The sequence below is a fragment of the Ambystoma mexicanum genome, chromosome 13 (assembly GCF_040938575.1).
Source record: "Ambystoma mexicanum isolate Mex_15411 chromosome 13, UKY_AmexF1_1, whole genome shotgun sequence".
Classification (NCBI taxonomy): Eukaryota; Metazoa; Chordata; class Amphibia; order Caudata; family Ambystomatidae; genus Ambystoma; species Ambystoma mexicanum.
The window spans coordinates 253,997,787-254,018,059 of NC_090938.1; the positions used below are offsets into that span (position 1 = coordinate 253,997,787).

At 44.5% G+C, this 20,273-nt stretch overlaps 1 protein-coding gene across 1 annotated transcript in view; it reads left to right on the forward strand.

Annotated features, from left to right (window-relative positions):
* Positions 1 to 20,273, forward strand: part of LOC138521155 (zinc finger protein 684-like) — a 227,747-nt gene that overhangs the window by 26,999 nt on the left and 180,475 nt on the right. The window lies entirely within an intron of this gene.

Genomic DNA, 20,273 nt, shown 5'->3' on the forward strand with positions numbered 1-20,273 from the left:
AAACAACGAGCAAATACGAATGACCCACCCTTGTAAGGGAAAACACGGATAATGCAGACTTGGAATAAAAGGGCACTCTGGGTTTGACAGGCAATGATTTTAGCAGCAAATGTTAAAGTTCAATGAAGATGTCTTTTAACAGAGTGGGATCTTTAATGTCACTAGAGCCCTTTAAGGCAGGTCAAAAGGGCCATACCACTTAAAATCCCTCTTAGTTTGTTTCTGGGTCTCAACAACTTTAAGCCAGGCTTCTAGTTTCTGAGGCGGTGCTTTGGTGTTGGGTTGGTGCGTTGGGCGACTAGGTCCAACATGTGGTGCTCACGAAGCAGCAAGGACGCACAGCATGAAGATGTTTGGGACGGTATCCTGTGGTTTTCACGACAGCGATTTCTTCTAAGCAATTTACTTTGAAGTAATTATTTAGAAAAACCTCTGCAAATCTAATGGGTTGTGGGTTAAGGGGTAGGGAGGAGTTTGGGGTAGGGGCAGTGAAGTAATTACTTCAAAGTAAATTACTTCTAAGTAATACCTGTCAAATGACATGGAACAGCTTGGGACAGGCAGGCAATATCCCGGATGATGTAGCTGACATGTCTTTTGAGGTGGGAACTGGGGCCTATAGCTGTTTCTTGAATTCTGGGTTTCTTGGATGCCCTGTGGAGGGTCTCCAGGATCTTCTACACTTCCCGACCAGGAACACTTGAAGAGAGCACTTGCTGAGTTCTGTCACCTCCAGTGAGCAGTGTCCCGGTCACCACTGGTCTTGGCTGCAGCAGGCTATGCCCAGTCAGCAGGTCATTGCAGATTTTCCCTTGGGATGGCTTGAGGAAGGGCTTGGCCTTTTCTTTGAGATTTCTCTCTTCACCTCTCTGGAAGGGGATTTTGGAGCAGAACGTACCTCCACAAGAGTTCATGTGTATCTTTCTTAAGTTTCCAAAGAATAACCCTTTTGGTGTGGGTGTGTGTCCCCCCTTATATGGAACACAGCACATTGGTTCCTTTCTAACCATCTGTTAGGTGTACAATCCTGACCGCTATTTCAGAATCTGCTTGCCTGGGGTTGTCGTACTCAGAGTGCTTTATATGCTGGAAATGGGGAAGAGGACAGGACGGTTAGGAGCCCTATGGAGATTCTAGAAGGGGGACCCCTGTGTGGACTGTAGCTCTCACCTGGGCTACTCTGACTCCTCCCCTTTCCTCTGTCTGCCTACTTGAAAGGGTATTTGTTAATGAACACCCTGGTATGAGTTTCCTCGCATGGCAGAAGCACAGGACCTCTCTCTGCCCTTGAAGGCAGTCCTTGCCTTTCTGGGAGCTGACAACAATTTCACAGGGAAGACAACCGGATTTTGATGGTGCCAAACACAAATCGTTTCACCCTAGACAGTGAACCCGCAGGATTCCTTGACCAGGAAGGTCACAATCCAGGCTGATAATAAAATGACACCAAATTGTTTTGATCAGCATACTTGCAAACCCCCTGAAAGAACCATGTCATAACCAAACATGCTTGCATTTTGATTTATCACCTGCCACCAGATCCTGGGCCCACAATTATGATTTGAAAACTGCTTGTTCAGTTTCAAAGGCATTTCCGTTTCTATTGCAGAAATAGCCAATGCGAAAATGAGAATAACTTGAATTCTATGCATGCTAGCTAGAAATATCTTGGATGGCAGGGTCACAAACGGGTCACCACTTTCTAAAGGTGCAGCCCATTGCAGCTAGCATGCTGTTTGCATGCCAATTACTCATGGCCACCATCCGGTATTTACAGCGTGTCTTGTAGGTGAGGCGGCTGTTCAGTGACACACCCAATGGCTGGTAAGCCCATCTGGATACAAACCCAACATCAACCATTTTGTAAAAAAAACAGATCTCTGTCTGAAAGGGAGACTGTTTGGCAAAATCTGACTTTCATGGCAGAATCTATGACTAGACCGCATAAAAATTAAATAATCTGGGTGAATCCCCATAGCCGATAGAAATCTGTCACCCACCAACTCAGGTTACCATCAGGGGCTTTCAAAAAGACTGTGGCGCTGTTACTGTCTTGTACAGTGTACAGCCGACAGTGTTATTACAAATATTAGCTGTTAGCATCAAGTCTAACATTTTATACGCTTTTTTTTAAATCAATGAAATAGAAATCCAGTCAAAAATTGCTGCTGAGGGAAATTAGAAGAGAGATTAAAGACATAACTCATTTTATGGTATGTATGGCGGCCAAGCTGCATGGATACTGTGGTTGAGGATGCCTGGCAACCATAGAAGCCAAACACTGCTTATTAAATGAACTGTATAAACAACCCAATGTATGGACCAGCTTTGAATTAATCACAACCACTGCCAATTACTCTGGGCAGCATTCAATTCCAATGTTTTTCAGCCTGCTGTATCATCACAGAAGCAAGAAACCTTATGCAAATCTGTGTTTGCCCCACCACAAAAGGGAAAGTCGAGCTGGAACTGCTGGGCAACATCTGGGAAACTACAAGCAATAGCAGATATGTATCGACCTCATTAGGCATTATCTCAAATTATGTGTGACACTTAGGGTATATTTGCAACACGAAAGGGAATGGACGCAAACCATTATATTCAAAATAACAGTTTTTGGTACTGTAAGGGTGCAGAAGTAAGACTCTGACATGGAGGATTCATAGTGGTTGTTATAGACTTTTATTCAAGTGAACAAATGAAATAAAACTCTTATCTTGCCCTAACTATAAGAGGTGTTTGCCTGCCTCAACCACACATACTAATGTCTCAGTTAGGATCATATCTCTGTCCCTCACACTTTAAACTAAACTGAATCAAAAGGAAATCTTCCTGGTCCAGAGGAATGACTCCCCTCCCCTGGACAAATAGCAGATCTTGGGTTGAAAGTGCACAAAGTTCAGTCTCAACTGTTGGGGAATGTATCCCTTCCCCAACCTTTCTCAGGCTTTTTCCTCTGTATCTGGGGGTCCCAGACCCTGGTTGGCAGACCTGGTTCTCTTTTCTTCCAGGTACTGCAACGAACAAGAGGGGTTTGGATGCTTCTCGAAACAGTGGTGGGTCTCTGACCCTGGTTAGCAGACCTGGTTCCCTTCACTGCCAGTTCTCTTAGTCACAGACTTGGTTTACTCGCCTGCCAAGTTCTGTTTTCATGTGTATTACTGTCACAGTTCTCTCCATGGTCTCTTAATCTCATATGCAGATTTGGTTTAGTCTCCTGCCAAGTACTTCCTTCAAATTATTTACTCTCACAGTTTACTTCAGCTTCTCCTCACCTCACATTCCCATACTTCCATGCACTGTTGATTTTAGGGTTCCTTGTACCCTCTGGGGATGCCCAACCACAGGCTCAGCCACCAAAATACCTTTAGGGTCTTGGCAGAAGCCCTGCCGTCGGTCTCTTTGGCTCTCCAGGCGCTGTGGAACTCTCGCCAGCGTACTGCTCCAGCTCCGTGGCTTGGGGCCCTGTTCGGCGTGTCTCTGCACTGTGCTGCCGGTGCTCTCCCCAGCCAGGCTCTCGGTTCTTGGTCCTTGGGTGTGTCCCCTGGATACCTTACTTCTCGCCTCCCAGTGCTCCGGTTTCCCCTGCTGTGGTGAGCGTCCGCCATGCTCTTTGTTCCTCCAGGGAGGATCTGACACTCTGGTGAGTCAGTTGTTATGTCAGTATCCAGTAAGGTCTGTAGTTGGAGACTAGACCGTTCATGCAAGTTCATCTGATTGATTCCTGCACATCTGCATCTCTTCTTGTCACGTTTTCTTGGCTTGGATCTTCATGACAGCTACCTCTATTTTTCCTCGTCTCAGTCCTTCTTCTTGAGTCTTAAAGAAGGACATGGGACAGTAGGGTAGGGATGGAGATAGTGGGGTGAAGGAGGCATGTAGGTGTTAGGCGGCTACCGCATTCTCCCACAATAGTCGTCACTGATCCCATAGGGGGATGTCCTTCCCATGAGATCCATCCACTGAGTATCAACCTCGGGGGACTATCGGGTAGCAGCATCACCTCCCTGGCCTCATGGAAAGGGGCTCCCCCTTTGGAAGCAGTGATGACATCCTGGGATTCGTCAGTACCCAAGGAAGGGCAAGAGCATAAAGTATAATATGATATGATGTGGGATTTATAACGCGCCTGTACACAAGTGTTTCTGTATGGCACTGCTATTTATGTGTCAAACAGAAATGAAGCACACACATATACATTATTCATTGTTTCCCTGCTATGTTCCTCTGTTTTGTATATCCTTGATCGCTTATGTTTTATCCCATGTTTTTCGACTTAATGTGCAATTCAATACATCAGTCAATTCTTTAATGAAATGTACATTTCTGGCTTCTGCATTATGGCTGAAACAGCATTTTCCCCCAATGCTCTTCTAAAATGCCAAGAGTGGGCCTCTTATTGCACTTGACAGGAAGATCACCATATCATTTTTATAAATATTTTCATTCAAGGCACTTGCAAGCAAACCTCTACCGCCCTTCCCTGTGAGAGTACCAGTTTCTTAACAACATGCATTTCTTTTACAGACTCTGGACCTTAAGAGCAGGGCACCCTCAAGATGTGTATTCCAATCACCACAAGATCGTATAAAGGCAGTGGTACACTTTACAAATGCAACATAACATAACATTCTTGCCTGAGGTATCTATACTGTTGTACCTATGTTTGGATAGCCCTCAAAGACATCAGCCCAGGGTAACTACAGTTTCTGAGCCTGGTACCCTCACCTTAGTTGCATAGAAAACAATTTGTTTGTTAAGTGGGTGTTTGGTTTAGATTTGCTTAATCCAATCTTTGATGGGCATAGTTTGTTTCATTTGCTTCCATAAACTATGTACATTGTTGCACTTGTCCTTTAGTGCACAACACATGAAGATCATCAAGTTTCGTTTAAAGGTGCATAGAACAAAGGAGCCAGACACTGCATAATGTAAGAGAAGTGTGTTTTGTGCTCAAGTTGCTTTGTCAAGGGAGCAGTGTGGAATTACCTTTTAAACACACACAAGATCCATAGTGTCCATTGCATCATGCACGAAGGAAAGGGAAAAAAGGCTCACAGAGGAAAATAATGATGTTACAAAATGGAATGAAATAATAAGACATACTAAGTGAAGAATTGGCTTATACCCAAGTGACAAAATCAGAGGTCAGTTATCCCACAGTAAAAAGAAAAACCTGTACAAAGGAAACTAAATCCTCAGAAAAACAGAGTTTGTTACAAGCCAAACCTTTTACTACTACTAAAAGCCAGTATACAGTGATTTAAACAAATCCAAATCCCTGTGGTGCTCTTAGAATACGTTTAATTCCCCCCAAAAACTTGCTGTTGGCATCACTGTGTTGGAAAATACTGAAAGGAGTGGCAATGTGTGACACAATATCATTAGAACGTATTGCTGTGAAATGTTCAGCAATTCTTGTCTTAAATGTGCGTTTAGAACTTCCCTCATACACGTGTGTATGTATTGTTCAATGTGTGTTTGCTAACATTGCACTTGATGCATGTATGGAAGACTTGAGGACATGCTGGTTACTGTAAGGGAGGCATGGTATCACAAGTATGACACTGCCATAAAAGGTACAATTGTGCACCCTCTGTTACCCAAGACATCCTTTCCACACCAGCGCATACACCAACACCTGAACCTCCATTGGCCCCCCTCCACTTACCCTCTTGTCTCTCACACGTCAAAACCGGATTAGGTCACCAGACAAGTCCGATCTATGAAGGCTTCATCCAAACAGGTGGACCTCTGCCCCTCCAAAACCATTAAAAGAATACTGACCTTGCCCCAGCCTTGGCTGATCTCTGCAATTTCTCCTTTTCCACTGGAGCTTTCCCAACTGCCCTGAGCACTCCCTTGTGCACCCTCTGCTCATAAAATCCACTGCCGACCCTTCCATTCCGGCAAACTATTACCCTATCTCCATCCCTCCTTTCCTGGGCAAGCACTCGAAGAAACTGGCCATCTCTAAGCTGACCCGCCACACTGATTCTATTGGTTCCTTCCATTACCATCAACCTGGCTTTAGAGCTTCCAGAGGCATGGAAACTGCTCTTCTGAACACCCATTCTGCTCTCAAATCTTGACAACGAAACACCCCCTCTATCTGTATTCTCCTTGACTTCTCCTCTGCCTTTGACATGGTTAACCACAACATCCTGATCGCACGTCTATGTGACACCCTGGGTATCACGGGTCAGGCTCTGGCGTGGTTCACCTCCTTCCTCTCCAACCGCCCATCCCAGGTGGAACTCTGAACCTTTCACTCGACTGTCACTCTCTCAATTTGTGGCCTTCCACACAGATCTAACCCATCCTCCTGGTTCTTCAATGTCTATATGGCAGCCCTGGCACAAGAGACTATCTTACAAACCTCCTAAATATAGGAATGTGAAGAGAAATTAAAGGCTTTAATTAAATCCCAATATTCAGACACTGACATCAGTATACGCCCTGCTGACAAGGGCGGCACCATTGTCATTCTAAATACTACCTATTATGACATTGAATGCATGAGATAGTTAAATGACCATGGCACTGTTCAGCACTTGATAGCGGTCCCACTGTGGTAATTATGAACATTCACAGTGTTAACCTGACCGGGCAGAAGAACAAGGCTCCTTCATTTTATCTTTGCCCTAAAATACATAATGACACCAACAAGCCGTAAGATAGACCCATAGTGGCTACTACCAATGAGATTTTTCAACCATTAAGCATGTATATAGATCATTTTCTCCAACCATTAGTACAGAAAACCAGTACTCATATCAAGGGCCGTTTTTTGAACATCCCAAGGAAGATGAATCCCATAACAGAAGTCATTCTGTTCACCATTGATGTGAAAAGCCTATGTTCTAGTATCCCACACGATTTGGGGTTAGAATCGATTGAATGGATGTTACTTAAAGAGGGTCCTGTTGGTGCATTTACAGAGTCTCTAATGATATACGTCTATTACAATAATCAAATCGTTTTGTAAGTTATTGATACCTATGTGGGTGCCTCTATGGCACCATGATATGCTAACAGCTTTATGTTAAATCTTGAGACAGACCACATACTACACCACCCAATCTGCCATAAATAGTTGGCCTTTTGGGGACATATCATTAATAACATCTTTGCTATCTGGAGAGGCCCTATTACAGCACTTCATGAGTTTTTAGGATACATCAATCTCATTGACCCTGAAATCAGTTTACTTCTAAAATCGGTACACCCATGATACATGTTTTGGATGTAACAGTTTCACCATGTGCTAATGATTTTCTCACTAATTTGTATCGTAAAACTAGTGATAGAAACAACTTGTTGCATTGTTTGCACTTTCATCCTCTGACCTTGATTAAGAATGTACCCTTTAGCCAATTATTGAGAGTTAAAAGAATTGAGTGATAACGAACAAAGCACTATGGAATTGGACAGTATGAGAAATTCATTGATTGAGGTTACCAGAGGGATGAACTAATTCCACTAATTAATAAGATACTTGAGACTCCCAGCAATCTATTTTTATACAACGAAAGATTCAGGACACCCTGGATTAGTTTTTTTGTTTGAAAAAAGATCTAACATAAGGACCAACTATCCAAATTCTTCTTCGGCACGACACTTTCAAGTATTAGGTCACCAAGTATCAAAGATAAGATTCCAAATTCTGGAGGTTGTAACAAAAGGACACCATGATGATATTTACACCAAACTTGACTGTTGTTAAGCATTCTGAATTAACGGTCATGAATGAAGAATACAATTTAATGTGTTTCCTCTAATCTTGATGTATTTGCTGTTTTGATGTGCCTTAACAGTTCGATATTAGTTTTGGTTTCTATATTTTCATTTTTATTTATTTTGTCTGTTCTGTGTATGCGAGTTGGGTTTCATCTCCTCTAAAGCAATATGGGCATCTTTTTATTTTCCTTTATTTTTATTTTTAGTTATTTTTCTTCATTTTGCTTGTTGCTCTTTGTTCTTTCTTGTTTACCTATTTATATTTTCTTGCTATATGTACATGTTTAATATTTTTTTATATACTTTTGAGATATGATTTTGATATTCTTTCCCATTTTTATTTCTTCTGATATAGTTTCCTTTATTCTTGATGATTCTTTTGACTTTGCTTTTCGTTTTTGGATGTATCTCACATGTGTCGTGACGGTGTCCCTTCTCAACATATTTTGCCTTTTTTCCGGTCCATTGAATACTTTGGATTAGCAGCATAACTTCATCACGTCTTTACGTGATGACACCATTGAACGACTTTTTGAACTACGCGTTGTGAAGGCGTCATGAAGCAAGACACAGACAACAGACTTATAGTTTAAAGTAAAATACTTTATTAAATCAAATGTCATGATGTTAAAAGGCCTAACTTGCCCTATGCTAAGGTGGATTTGCCTACCTGAATGAAACTAAGGAAACTAAGGAATGTCTGAGTCAAATAGTTCAACTTAAAAGTCTGTCTGTGTCCAAAACCTATCCTACAACTAAAGCTAAACAAAGTGTACGGATGTCGAAATCAAAAGAAATAATGTTCAATTCAAAGTTCTGAGCTTCTTCCAGCTCGCAATTTCCTTTTAGCTCCCCTTCCCCATGTTTAACAAAGTTCCATGAAAAAGTCTCAAGATTACCTATCTCCATTTCACAGTAATATAGTTCAATATAGTTCAAAACCAGTCATGTGAGTCTCTTCCCCAAGTTCCAAGCAACACAATTCACAGAAAACAAAAGGTCTTGAGGCTTTGTTCTCAAGAACACATAATGTATCTCCTCAAGTCTCAGAGTTTCGTTCCCCAAGACTTTTATCTTCATTATCACAATGTCTTTGAGTTTTCAACATATAGGGCTCACTGGTCTAGGTGCAGTTGTCAGACCGAACGGTCCACCCATTACAGGTTACGCAACCAGGATCCCTCTTTATACACCTGCAGCCCCTGAAAGGCTCTTTTCATATATCTTTTTGTAGCTCTTGTCATATCTCATGCAGCCATTGATAGCCAAAACATGGTCGTCAAACATACAGCACACTTGCTGGAAGAATATTTCTTTGCCTCACCAAGGTCCAGGAAGTGGTGCTTTCCTGTTCTGGCAGATGAGCAAACCACAAACGGCAGATAGCTGCCTGTTTTAACTGCACACCACTAGGTGTGAGCGTTGACTTCACACCGTAAGTGTTATATCTGATAAGGATTCAAGAACAGGAAATTGGCAGATGTGAACAGAAGCATCGTGCACATCTGCAAAGTTAAAGAAGTAACAAGTGAGAGAAATGTCTCTGCACAACAGAAAGCCAAGGGCCATAGAGTACAGTGGAGGAATTCACAGAAAGGGTACAAAGCTCTCACTGAGCGGTGTGAACTCCCACCTAATTGAGTTGTACATGGGAGACCTACCTCAGTGACACGCTCAGCAGTAGGCTTTACTCTTCCAGATAGCAGATATGACACACGCACACGGGCAGGGAAACCATGTTCCTTCATACATATAAGGCCCAAGCAAAAGCGGAAAGGAGGAACAGCAGCAGACATGCCTGTGCATTGAGGCCTGAGGGGCTGGGGGAAGAGTGCAGAGCAGAGGTGTCCTGAGCGGAACAGCAGCAGGAAAGAGACATCCAGGCCCAGCTAAGCAGAACTCGCAAACCCCAGAAAGCACGGATTCATTTGAAGCACATTCTGCTCCAAACGTGATTGAAGGGTGGGGGCTTTCTGAGTGCATTTAGACTGGCATTTAGACTGATGGCGTGTAGTACAGTGTAGCATAGCTTCATGAGACATAAATGTTACACATGCTGTTAAACCACACTTGTTCTATTATTTATCTATTCAAACATGTTCTCTGCCCACATGACAATCTTGTTCATAGGTGTGATGTGATGTTATGGTACAGCTCCTTTTGCTTTAGCTTGTTTAGTGAAAATAAGAGCCCTCAGAATATAGGGGGTCATATTAAATACATTAACATGATAAGTCCTGTGTCAATTGTATAATTCAGAGTAATGTGCAAGAGTGGTATCTCTTTGAGTCCAAGAACTTTACCATTCCTGCCTGTATATGTTTAATCATGTTGGTAAGCACACAAACCTAGGCAGGCCTGTCTTTTAGCACTGAGACACAGCCTAGGGTGAATGTTGACATGAAATGAATGATGATTGAGGGTCTATTTTCACAGCCTCAAACGAGGAGGAGATGTCATGATCACGCCTAATTTATAGGCAATCAAGTCAAGTGTTCAAGATCAAGGGGACAGAGTGTATATGTGTGTACATAGAAGGGAGACATAGTAGTGGAGCTGACCGTAAGCAATAGTGAGCTAAGGGGGTGTGAGCTCTCCAGAAACCATAAAACAGGCATTAATATAAGTACGATACATGCCACAATAGCTATAATCACACATTTATCTCTAGTTGACCACAATTCTTTGGACCTGGTAATTCCAGTGGGGAAATTCTCCATTTCATCACTTCTGCATAGCCCAAACAGAGGCATAGTCTTTCAGTGTCCGTTAAAAAGACTCATTGATATAGGCTTTATAAGTTCATCCGTGGGTGGCACCTGACCACGTGGCCTATCTTGGTTGGAGTCTTCTTTTCCCTGTTCCCCTTTTACCTCCAGTCGTCTTTGGGGGGGTATGGAGGGAATATCCTTGGTTTCTTGTGGGTGCAGTACTAAAAGAAATACCACACTTTCCTACTTGCAAGAAGTCCTTTGCAGGCTATTTCCGTGGTCAAAGATTGTATCTGGACACCCAAGGCACAGAGTGATCTTCAAACAATATGTCAGTGGTTGGCAAAGGTGAAACATATCGCTGCTTAAAATTTGGGTTTGTGTATTTATCCGTCACTGAAAGGTACGTGCTGAGGAACATATTCGTGTTCCGAATTAGCCACCCCCAACTTTACCCATTTGTCATAGGGCAAAGACAAAGGTACTTGTTTCAGATGTGCTGCACGTATCCTGTTCTTCTTCCGTTCTACATGGACAGCAGTCTGGAAGGTTAATAGGACCTGGAGTGGCCCCTTCCAGGACGGTTCAAGACAGGTTTTCCACTGGAAGTCTTTCAACAGAACATAGTCTCCAGGCCAAATGGTGTAGCCAGGACCCACGTATCGATCAGGCAACCCTTCTCGCACCTGTGGTGAATGAAACGCATGTTTTGAATCAACTGGTTACAATAGTCTACCAATAACGGATACTCAATCTTTCGGCCTGGGTACATTCGACACATTAGCAGGTCTCCCCATCACAATCTCATATGGGGACAAATCTGTTTTTGCTTGGGCTCTCATTGACATTAAGGCTAATGCTAGGGCTTGAGGCCATTTTAGCTGGCTGTGTGCACATATTTTAGCTAACTTGTTCTTCAAGGTATAGTTTATAGTTTATAGTCTCTCAAATTACCCACCTGATTGGGGATGGTTTGCAGAATGACATTTCTTTCTTATCTGTAATCCCTCACACACGTGCTTGGTGAACGATGTTATAAAGTGTGAACCATTGTCTGACTAGATCACCATTGGTAAACCACAACAGGAAAAAGTACTCTTTTAGCATTACTTTTGCTGTTGACATTGAGAGGGAAAGCCTCAACCCATTTACTAAATGCACAAACTACCACTCAAATGTATTTAACACTCTGACATATTCCATCTCAATGAAATCAAAGTGTATTACTTCAAAGGGCATGGAAGTTGGACCATAGCTGCACTTAGGTACTGGTGTTCCTTTCCCAATGTTATGTTGTAAACAGATCATGCAATTCTTGACCAGGCGGACTGCTATTTTGGGTATGTTGGTTTTACAGAGTCTAGGTGTTTACAAATGCCTTTTGCGCTTATGTGGAATTGGCCAAGGGCCATGGGCCATGGGCCATGGTCAATATAGGTTGTACATATGCATTAGGTAACATCCATCTCTGTTTGTCATGGTCAACCCAACAACCTTACTCATCTATGCGGGCTGGTCCCGATCCCCACTCTTTGATTTCTTCAGCTGTGGCCTCGGCCTGAAACTTTTGCACTGCTAATGCCCTCTTCCATCATTCTACTTTCAGCGACCCATCTAGCAGGACCCGATACGTACAATCCAGACTGTAAGTCTGTGGCTGTTTGTTTGGCAATTTGGTCTGAGAAAGCATTGCCTTTCCCAATACTGTCAGTGATTTTCTGGTGGGCTGCGCATTTCATTATTGCCTGCTGTATAGGTAATGCTAATGCGGATAAAAACTGCACTGTCAAGGGACCATGCTGAAACTTGGTGCCATGGGATGTCAGAAATCCTCTTTCAGTCCATAGTTCCCCCAAAATTGTGAGCTACACCAAAGCCGTACTGGCTGTCTGTATAAATATTTACTTTCAACCCTTGAGATACCTCACAAGCTCGAGTCGGGGCAATTATTTCTGCTGATTGGGCAGAGTTGTAAGGAATCCTCCTAGTTTCTACCACTGTATCTAGTCTGGTGAGTGCATTAAAGCAAGAACCAACACACAATATTTCCCGATTTGACGATGGCATAGGTGTCGCAGTCAAATCAATTCTCCCTTTTGTTCATTTCCGGTGATAAAAATGCAATCATGATTGGTATCAGGAATGCTACTCTCCTCTAGGGGAAGGTAACAGTTCAGCTGGGTTTAACGTGAGGTGCAAACAAAATTAGCTTGAATCTAGTGAGGCGTGCAGATGTGAGATGCTGTGTTTGCATTCTGTTCAATAGCACATCTACTGAGTGAGGCACCATGATGGTTCAGTAAACATTTTGGCAAAGTGCATGCAGCAGTGTCTAAGATGGAGGAAAAATAGCTGCATGGCCTGTTCTTTCCCCCGTGACCCTGTGTTAAAATCCCCAAAGCACAACCATCTCTTTCATGCACCAATAACACAAACTCCTTAGTGTAATTTGGTGTGCCCAATACTGGCACGGAACACAGGGCAGTTTTGAGCAGATCAAAGGCATTTTGACAAGCTGTATCCCAAGGTAGAGCTAAATATTTTTTCGTTAGAGCTAACAATGGCTTAATAAAAAGGGAGAAATTCGGAATCCGTTGCCTGCAATAGGAAGTCATCCCGATAAGAGTTCTAACCTCAGTTTGTGTGTTTGGAACCGCCATGTCAGAGAGAGCCTGTATTCTTTCTAGTGCAAGACGCCTACCCTCCTTCGACAGGAGGTATCCTAACTAGGCAACCTCCTGTTGACAATGTTGGAATTTCTTCAAAGAAGCCTTGTGACCGTTGTTAGCCAAGCGTGTTAACAACAGCACTGTTTGTTTTATTTTACTTATATAGCACACCTGACCCAGGGGTATCTGGCGCTCTTGATAAAAGTAGAAGGTTACAGATGACAACAATGTCATTAGTACAGTGAGTAAACAGAAAGTACATACATGCATGGAAAAAATAAGTACAGTTACAATTTGGTGATATGATACAAAAGGAACAAAGGCGGAAGTAACATACAATTAGTGTCCTCTTTGCAAGCTTCCTCAGAATCTGCAGCAATACATAAGTTGTAAATGTACTGTATCAATGTGTAAGATGCAGGTAATTCTAAAGTGTCCAGTTGTTCCTTGAACGCTCTACTATTCATGCTTGGGCTTTCACTGTATCCTTGGGGTATTCTAGGGAATGTAAACGACAACCCTCCCAGAGTAAAGGCCAATAAGCACGTACTGTCAGTATGTATCGGTATGCTGAAGAATGCATTTGTTAAATCTACCACAGAAAAAATGAGTGGACCGGGCAGGAATCATATTCAAAATAGTCGTGATGTTGGGCACAATGGGAAATTGGGGACAAACAATGTTATTGATGGCCCGTAAATCAATCACAAAATGGTAATGCAGTGCGTTGTTACCCTTCTTGTATGCAGGACGTATGGGACTGTTACAAGTTTAGCTTGCTTCACATCTAAACAGAATTGTGAATGTCAACTTTCACCACACCTAGACAGGATTGTAAAGATTTGCTTGCGTCACATCTAGATGGAACTGTAATACTAGCTTGCGTCCCATCAAGACAGAATTGTGAAGATTAGCTTGCGTCACATCTAGACAGAATTGTGAAGATTAGCATTATGTCATAGCTAGACAGAATTGTGAAGATTAGCACTACGTCATATCTAGACAGAACTGTAGTACTTGTTGCATCCCATCAAGACATAATTGTGAAGATTAGCTTGTGTCACATCTAGACAGAATTGTGACGATTAGCATTATGTCATAAATAGACAGAACTGTAGTACTAGCTTGCGTTTTAGCTAGACTCAATTGTGAAGAATAGCTTGCGTCCCACCTAGACAGAATTGTGAAGATGGCCACCAGGGGGCGCTGAGATGTTCTGAAGCATCTCCGTCGGTCTCCCTCACTGGACGCTGCTTTTGGGACTTGAGCCCTCCCAAAACCCCCGGTGGTGACACCCGGACCTCTGTGAATGCTGGCTGAAGCCCCGGAGTGCCCTGTGAGCTAAGTGCGGGGTCCCGGGCTGGTGTATGTTTAGAGTTCCTGCCTGGAGAGCCGTTGGGCGGAGTTCCCGCCTTCTGCAGTGCGAGCCCCGGCCTGCTGTGTCGGCATCCTGGAGCGGCACTGCGGGGCCTGGGTCCCGGCGGGGCCGAGATACGGACTGCCCTGTGTTGTGTTCGTAACGGGATAGGCGGCAATTGGTGTGGGGTGGAGAGCCCCCCCGGATCTAAGAAGCTCAGAAGCGGGCCCAGGGCGTGAGACCGAGTTCGCCCACGGCAGAGAGGAGGAGGAGCGGGCGGCCCTGCTGGCCTTGGTGCCTTGCGTGCAACCCACGTCGCGGGCCCGATGGAGTCTTGCGGCGGGTTGGAAGACTGGTGAGTGGATGGCTTGCTCGGGGGGGAGCTGTGAGGGACCGGGGGCAGTGTCTCCTCTCAGGGGTACTGTGCAGTGTCCTTGCTGTTGGGGGCCAACGAGGTGGTAGATGTAAGGGCTCTGGCTGGATTGTGGTACCCGGAGTGCCCTGTGTGTGTCCCTGCCCCCCCCCGGACCCCGGAGCTGCAGCCTGTGGAGCTTTCTCTGTCCTCTCGCCCCCCATTGGAGCCAGTGGAGTTTTCATAAGTGGGACTTGAAGGAGATGGTCCCTCTTCTGATCCGGAGCTGACTTTGCACCCGGCGGGGTAGTTGGAGGGGAGCCGAGGCGGGAGCCCCCATCTGGTTTGGAGTGCCCTGCTAAAGTAGCCCCCCCTTATTGGTGGTGCCCCTCTTGGATCTTGGGGCTAGCTGGGGGCCGTTACTAGTTTGGTGAGGCGGCGTCCTTGGGAACACTTGGAACCCACCTGTTCTCTTGTGCTTGGTCGGGGTCATTGCACCAACCCCCGGTCCTCCCAGCCGGTGAGCACCTCAGCCTTGGAGCCCTGGTGGCGAGGTGTGCCTGCTCTCCCCTACATCAGAGGGAGAGGTGGCTTTGCCTGGGGGGTGGAACACTCTGCTCTCTCCGATCTTATTGTTTGTGCCCCCAAATCCTGGTCCTGTGCCCCCTGGAGTTTGTTGGGGGGGAGGGGAGCGCCCTTGAACTTGAAACTGAACAGGTGAGTCCTGGGGACATTAACTTCTTTTGGCAGCACCATTCGCCTTGTTCACCCTCACCCAGTCTGGCAGGTGCCTTGACGGCCCCCTGGCATGCCCTGCCTTGCCCTGCCAAATTCTCCGACCTGACCTGCCTTTGAGGCCCGATCCTGTTGCCCGTTGGGGAAAGTCCTGCATATCTTGGGGGCTCATGAACTGGACTCAGTCTCTGCAACGATTCTGCCACACCTCAGACAACGCCATGGCTTCAGGTGGAGCCCCGGATCCGTTGCAGCCTGAGAGGATAGACGCCCAAACGGTAAACAACAACATGACAGATCTTTTGGAGGAGATTCGTGGGTTCAGGGCGGATATTGGCAAGAGGCTGGATACCCTGGATAAGAAAGTGGATTCGCTAAATGACCGCGTCCAAGCGCTTGAGACAGATCAGGTGTCTGTGTATACTTTGGAGGCACAGATAGACGTGCGCTTGTTGGAACTGGAACGCAGAGAGGAGAAGTTCACATTAAAGCTTGACGATCTGGAAAATAGGGAGAGACGTAGCCCCTAAAATAGGGAGAGACGTAGCAACTTGAGGTTTTTGGGGGTTCCGGATGGGGAAGGCGAGGCACAGTCTGACATTCTTAGGACAGTCAACGAGATCATCAGCAAGCTGTTTAATGACTCCAACACCACGGCACCGACGATTGATAGGGCCCACAGGGCTGGCGCCCCTGCCAGGGGCCCCAGGTCCATTCTTGTGCGCTTCCACTATTACGCAGAGAAATGTAAGATGCTTGAGCTGGCGCTCAAGAGGGAGCCTGTTGAGTGGGAGGGCGCCAAAGTCTCTATTCAACAGGACCTCTCAGCTCTCACTCTGGCGAGGAGACACCTCTGTGCCCCATTAATGAAGTGGCTCCAGTCCAAGGGGGTTTGGTATAGGTGGGGGTCACACCTTTTTACTTTCTTTTGAGTATGAGTGCTATACATATTCTCTGGTGACAGAGGATGACATTCATAGAGTGATCCAGGTACTCCTGGGTGTTCGGGTGGTTTACCGGAGAGGAGAAGAGTTCGGGGGGCTAGAAAGTTCCGGCGGGTGGCTCTGCCTTCCCCAGAGTCTGATCCTAAGTGACAGGGTTTGCGGTGGCTGCGCGTAGGAGTTGGTGGGAGTCTTGACAAGGTGTCTATTAGTCTGGCTGGTGGATGGCCCCTGACTTCCTTGAGGTCTGATTGGAGGCTCTGGGGTATGTACTGGGGGTAGGTGGCAATCAAAGAGTCTATGGAAATGTGTCGGTTGCGCTGTTTCTTCTTGCGGGGGAGCCGGGGGTATGGGTGAAATCTGCAGGAGTACTATTTGGGGAAGTTTGTTTAGGGGTGGGGGCTCTTGTTATGTATACTGTTGCCTTAATGAGTCTGGTGGGTAGGATGCAGGTGGCCTGGTCTGGCGACAGTGCTTTTGTCATTCGGTTTCCAGGCTCTCAGGGTTGTTGGGGGGTGGGGAGGCACTTGTTGCAGGGGATAGCCTTTTTGGGTTGGGTGGCATGTATGACAGGTTTCGAAGGATGTCACAGATGCTTGGGTACCTTGGGGATCACTCTTGGTGAGTTGACACGGCATGGGGCCGTTGTAACTGGAGGTTGTAACAAACAGACCCCATGACTATATTTACACCAAACTTGACTGTTGTTAAGCATTCTGAATTAACGGTCATGAATGAAGAATACAATTTAACGTGTTTCCTCTAATCTTGATGTATTTGCTGTTTTGATGTGCCTTAACAGTTCGATATTAGTTTTGGTTTCTATATTTTCATTTTTATTTATTTTGTCTGTTCTGTGAATCCGAGTTGGGTTTCATCTCCTCTAAAGCAATATGGGCATCTTTTTATTTTCCTTTATTTTTATTTTTAGTTATTTTTCTTCATTTTGCTTGTTGCTCTTTGTTCTTTCTTGTTTACCTATTTATATTTTCTTGCTATATGTACATGTTTAATATTTTTTTTATATACTTTTCAGATATGATTTTGATATTCTTTCTCATTTTTATTTCTTCTGATATATTTTTCTTTATTCTTGATGATTTTTTTGACTTTGCTTTTCGTTTTTGGATGTATCTCACATGTGTTGTGACGGTGTCCTTTCTCAACATATTTTGCCTTTTTTCCGGTCCATTGAATACTTTGGATTAGCAGCATAACTTCATCACGTCTTTACGTGATGACACCATTGAACGTCTTTTTGAACTACGCGTTGTGAAGGCGTCATGAAGCAAGACACAGACAACAGACTTAAAGTTTAAAGTAAAATACTTTACTAAATCAAATGTCAGGATGTTAAAAGGCCTAACTTTCCCTATGCTAAGGTGGGATTTGCCTACCTGAATGAAACTAAGGAAACCAAGGAAAGTCTGAGTCAAAGAGTTCAACTTAAAAGCCTGTCTGTGTCCAAAACCTATCCTACAACTAAAGCTAAACAAAGTGTACGGATGTCGAAATCAAAAGAAATAATGTTCAATTCAAAGTTCTGAGCTTCTTCCAGCTCGCAACTTCCTTTCAGCTCCCCTTCCCCATGTTTAACAAAGTTCCATGAAAAAGTCTCAAGATTACCTATCTCCTTTTCACAATAATATAGTTCAATATAGTTCAAAACCAGTCATGTGAGTTCTCTTCCCCAATTTTCAAGGAACACAATTCACAGAAAACAAAAGGTCTTGAGGCTTTGTTCTCAAGAACACATAATGTATCTCCTCAAGTCTCAGGGTTTTGTTCCCCAAGACTTTTATCTTCATTATAACAATGTCTTTGAGTTTTCAACATGTAGGGCTCACTGGTCTAGGCGCAGTTGTCAGACCAAACGGTCTACCCATTACAGGTTGCGCAACCAGGATCCCTCTTTATACACCTCCAGCCCCTGAAAGGCTCTTTTCATATATCTTTTTGTAGCTCTTTTCATATCTCATGCAGCCATTGATAGCCAAAACATGGTCGTCAAACATACAGCACACTTGCTGGAAGAATATTTCTTTGCCTCACTAAGGTCCAGGAAGTGGTGCTTTCCTGTTCTGGCAGATGAGCAAACCACAAACGGCAGATAGCTGCCTGTTTTAACTGCACACCAGTAGGTGTGAGCGTTGACTTCACACCGTAAGTGTTATATCTGATAAGGATTCAAGAACAGGAAATTGGCAGATGTGAACAGACGCATCGTGCACATCTCCAAAGTTAAAGAAGTAACAAGTGAGAGAAATGTCTCTGCACAACAGAAAGCCAAGGGCCATAGAGTACAGTGGAGGAATTCACAGAAAGGGTACAAAGCTCTCACTGAGTGGTGCGAACTCCCACCTAATGGAGTTGTACATGGGAGACCTACCTCAGTGACACGCTCAGCACTAGGCTTTACTCTTCCAGATAGCAGATATGACACACGCACACGGGCAGGGAAACCATGTTCCTTCATACATATAAGGCCCAAGCAAAAGCGGAAAGGAGGAACAGCAGCAGACTTGCCTGTGCATTGAGGCCTGAGGGGCTGGGGGAAGAGTGCAGAGCAGAGGTGTCCTGAGCGGAGCAGCAGCAGGAAAGAGGCATCCAGGCCCAGCTAAGCAGAACTCGCAAACCCCAGAAGGCACGGATTCCTTTGAAGCACATTCTGCTCCAAACGTGATTGAAGGGTGGGGGCTTTCTGAGTGCATTTAGACTGGCATTTAGACTGATGGCGTGTAGTACAGTGTAGCATAGCTTCATGAGACATAAATGTTACACATGCTGTTAAACCACACTTGTTCTATTATTTATCTATTCAAACATGTTCTTTGCCCACATGACAATCTTGTTCATAGGTGTGATGTCATGTTATGGTACAGCTCCTTTTGCTTTAGCTTGTTTAGTGAAAATAAGAGCCCTCAGAATATAGGGGGTCATATTAAATACATTAACATGATAAGTCCTGTGTCAATTGTATAATTCAGAGTAACGCGTCAGAGTGGTATCTCTTTGAGTCCAAGAACTTTACCATTCCTGGCTGTATATGTTTAATCATGTTGGTAAGCACACAAACCTATGCAGGCCTGTCTTTTAGCACTGAGACACAGCCTAGGGTGAATGTTGACATGAAATGAATGATGATCGAGGGTCTATTTTCACAGCCTCAAACGAGGAGGAGATGAGAGGCTCATGATCACGCTTAACTTATAGGCAATAAAGTCAAGTGCTCAAGATCAAGGGGACAGAGTGTATATGTGTGTACATAGAAGGGAGACATAGTAGTGGAGCTGACCGTAAGCAATAGTGAGCTAAGGGGGTGTGAGCTCTCCAGAAACCATAAAACAGGCATTAATATAAGTACGATACATGCCACAATAGCTATAATCACACATTTATCTCTAGTTGACCACAATTCTTTGGACCTGGTAATTCCAGTGGGGAAATTCTCCATTTCATCACTTCTGCATACCCCAAACAGAGACATAGTCTTTCAGTGTCCGTTAAGAAGACTCACTGATATAGGCTTTATAAGTTCATCCGTGGGTGGCACCTGACCACGTGGCCTATCTTGGTTGGAGTCTTCTTTTCCCTGTTCCCCTTTTACCTCCAGTCATCTTTGGGGGGGTATGGAGGGAATATCCTTGGTTTCTTGTGGGTGCAGTACTAAAAGAAATACCACACTTTCCTACTTGCAAGAAATCCTTCGCAGGCTATTTCCGTGGTCGAAGATTGTATCTGGACACCCAAGGCACAGAGTGATCTTCA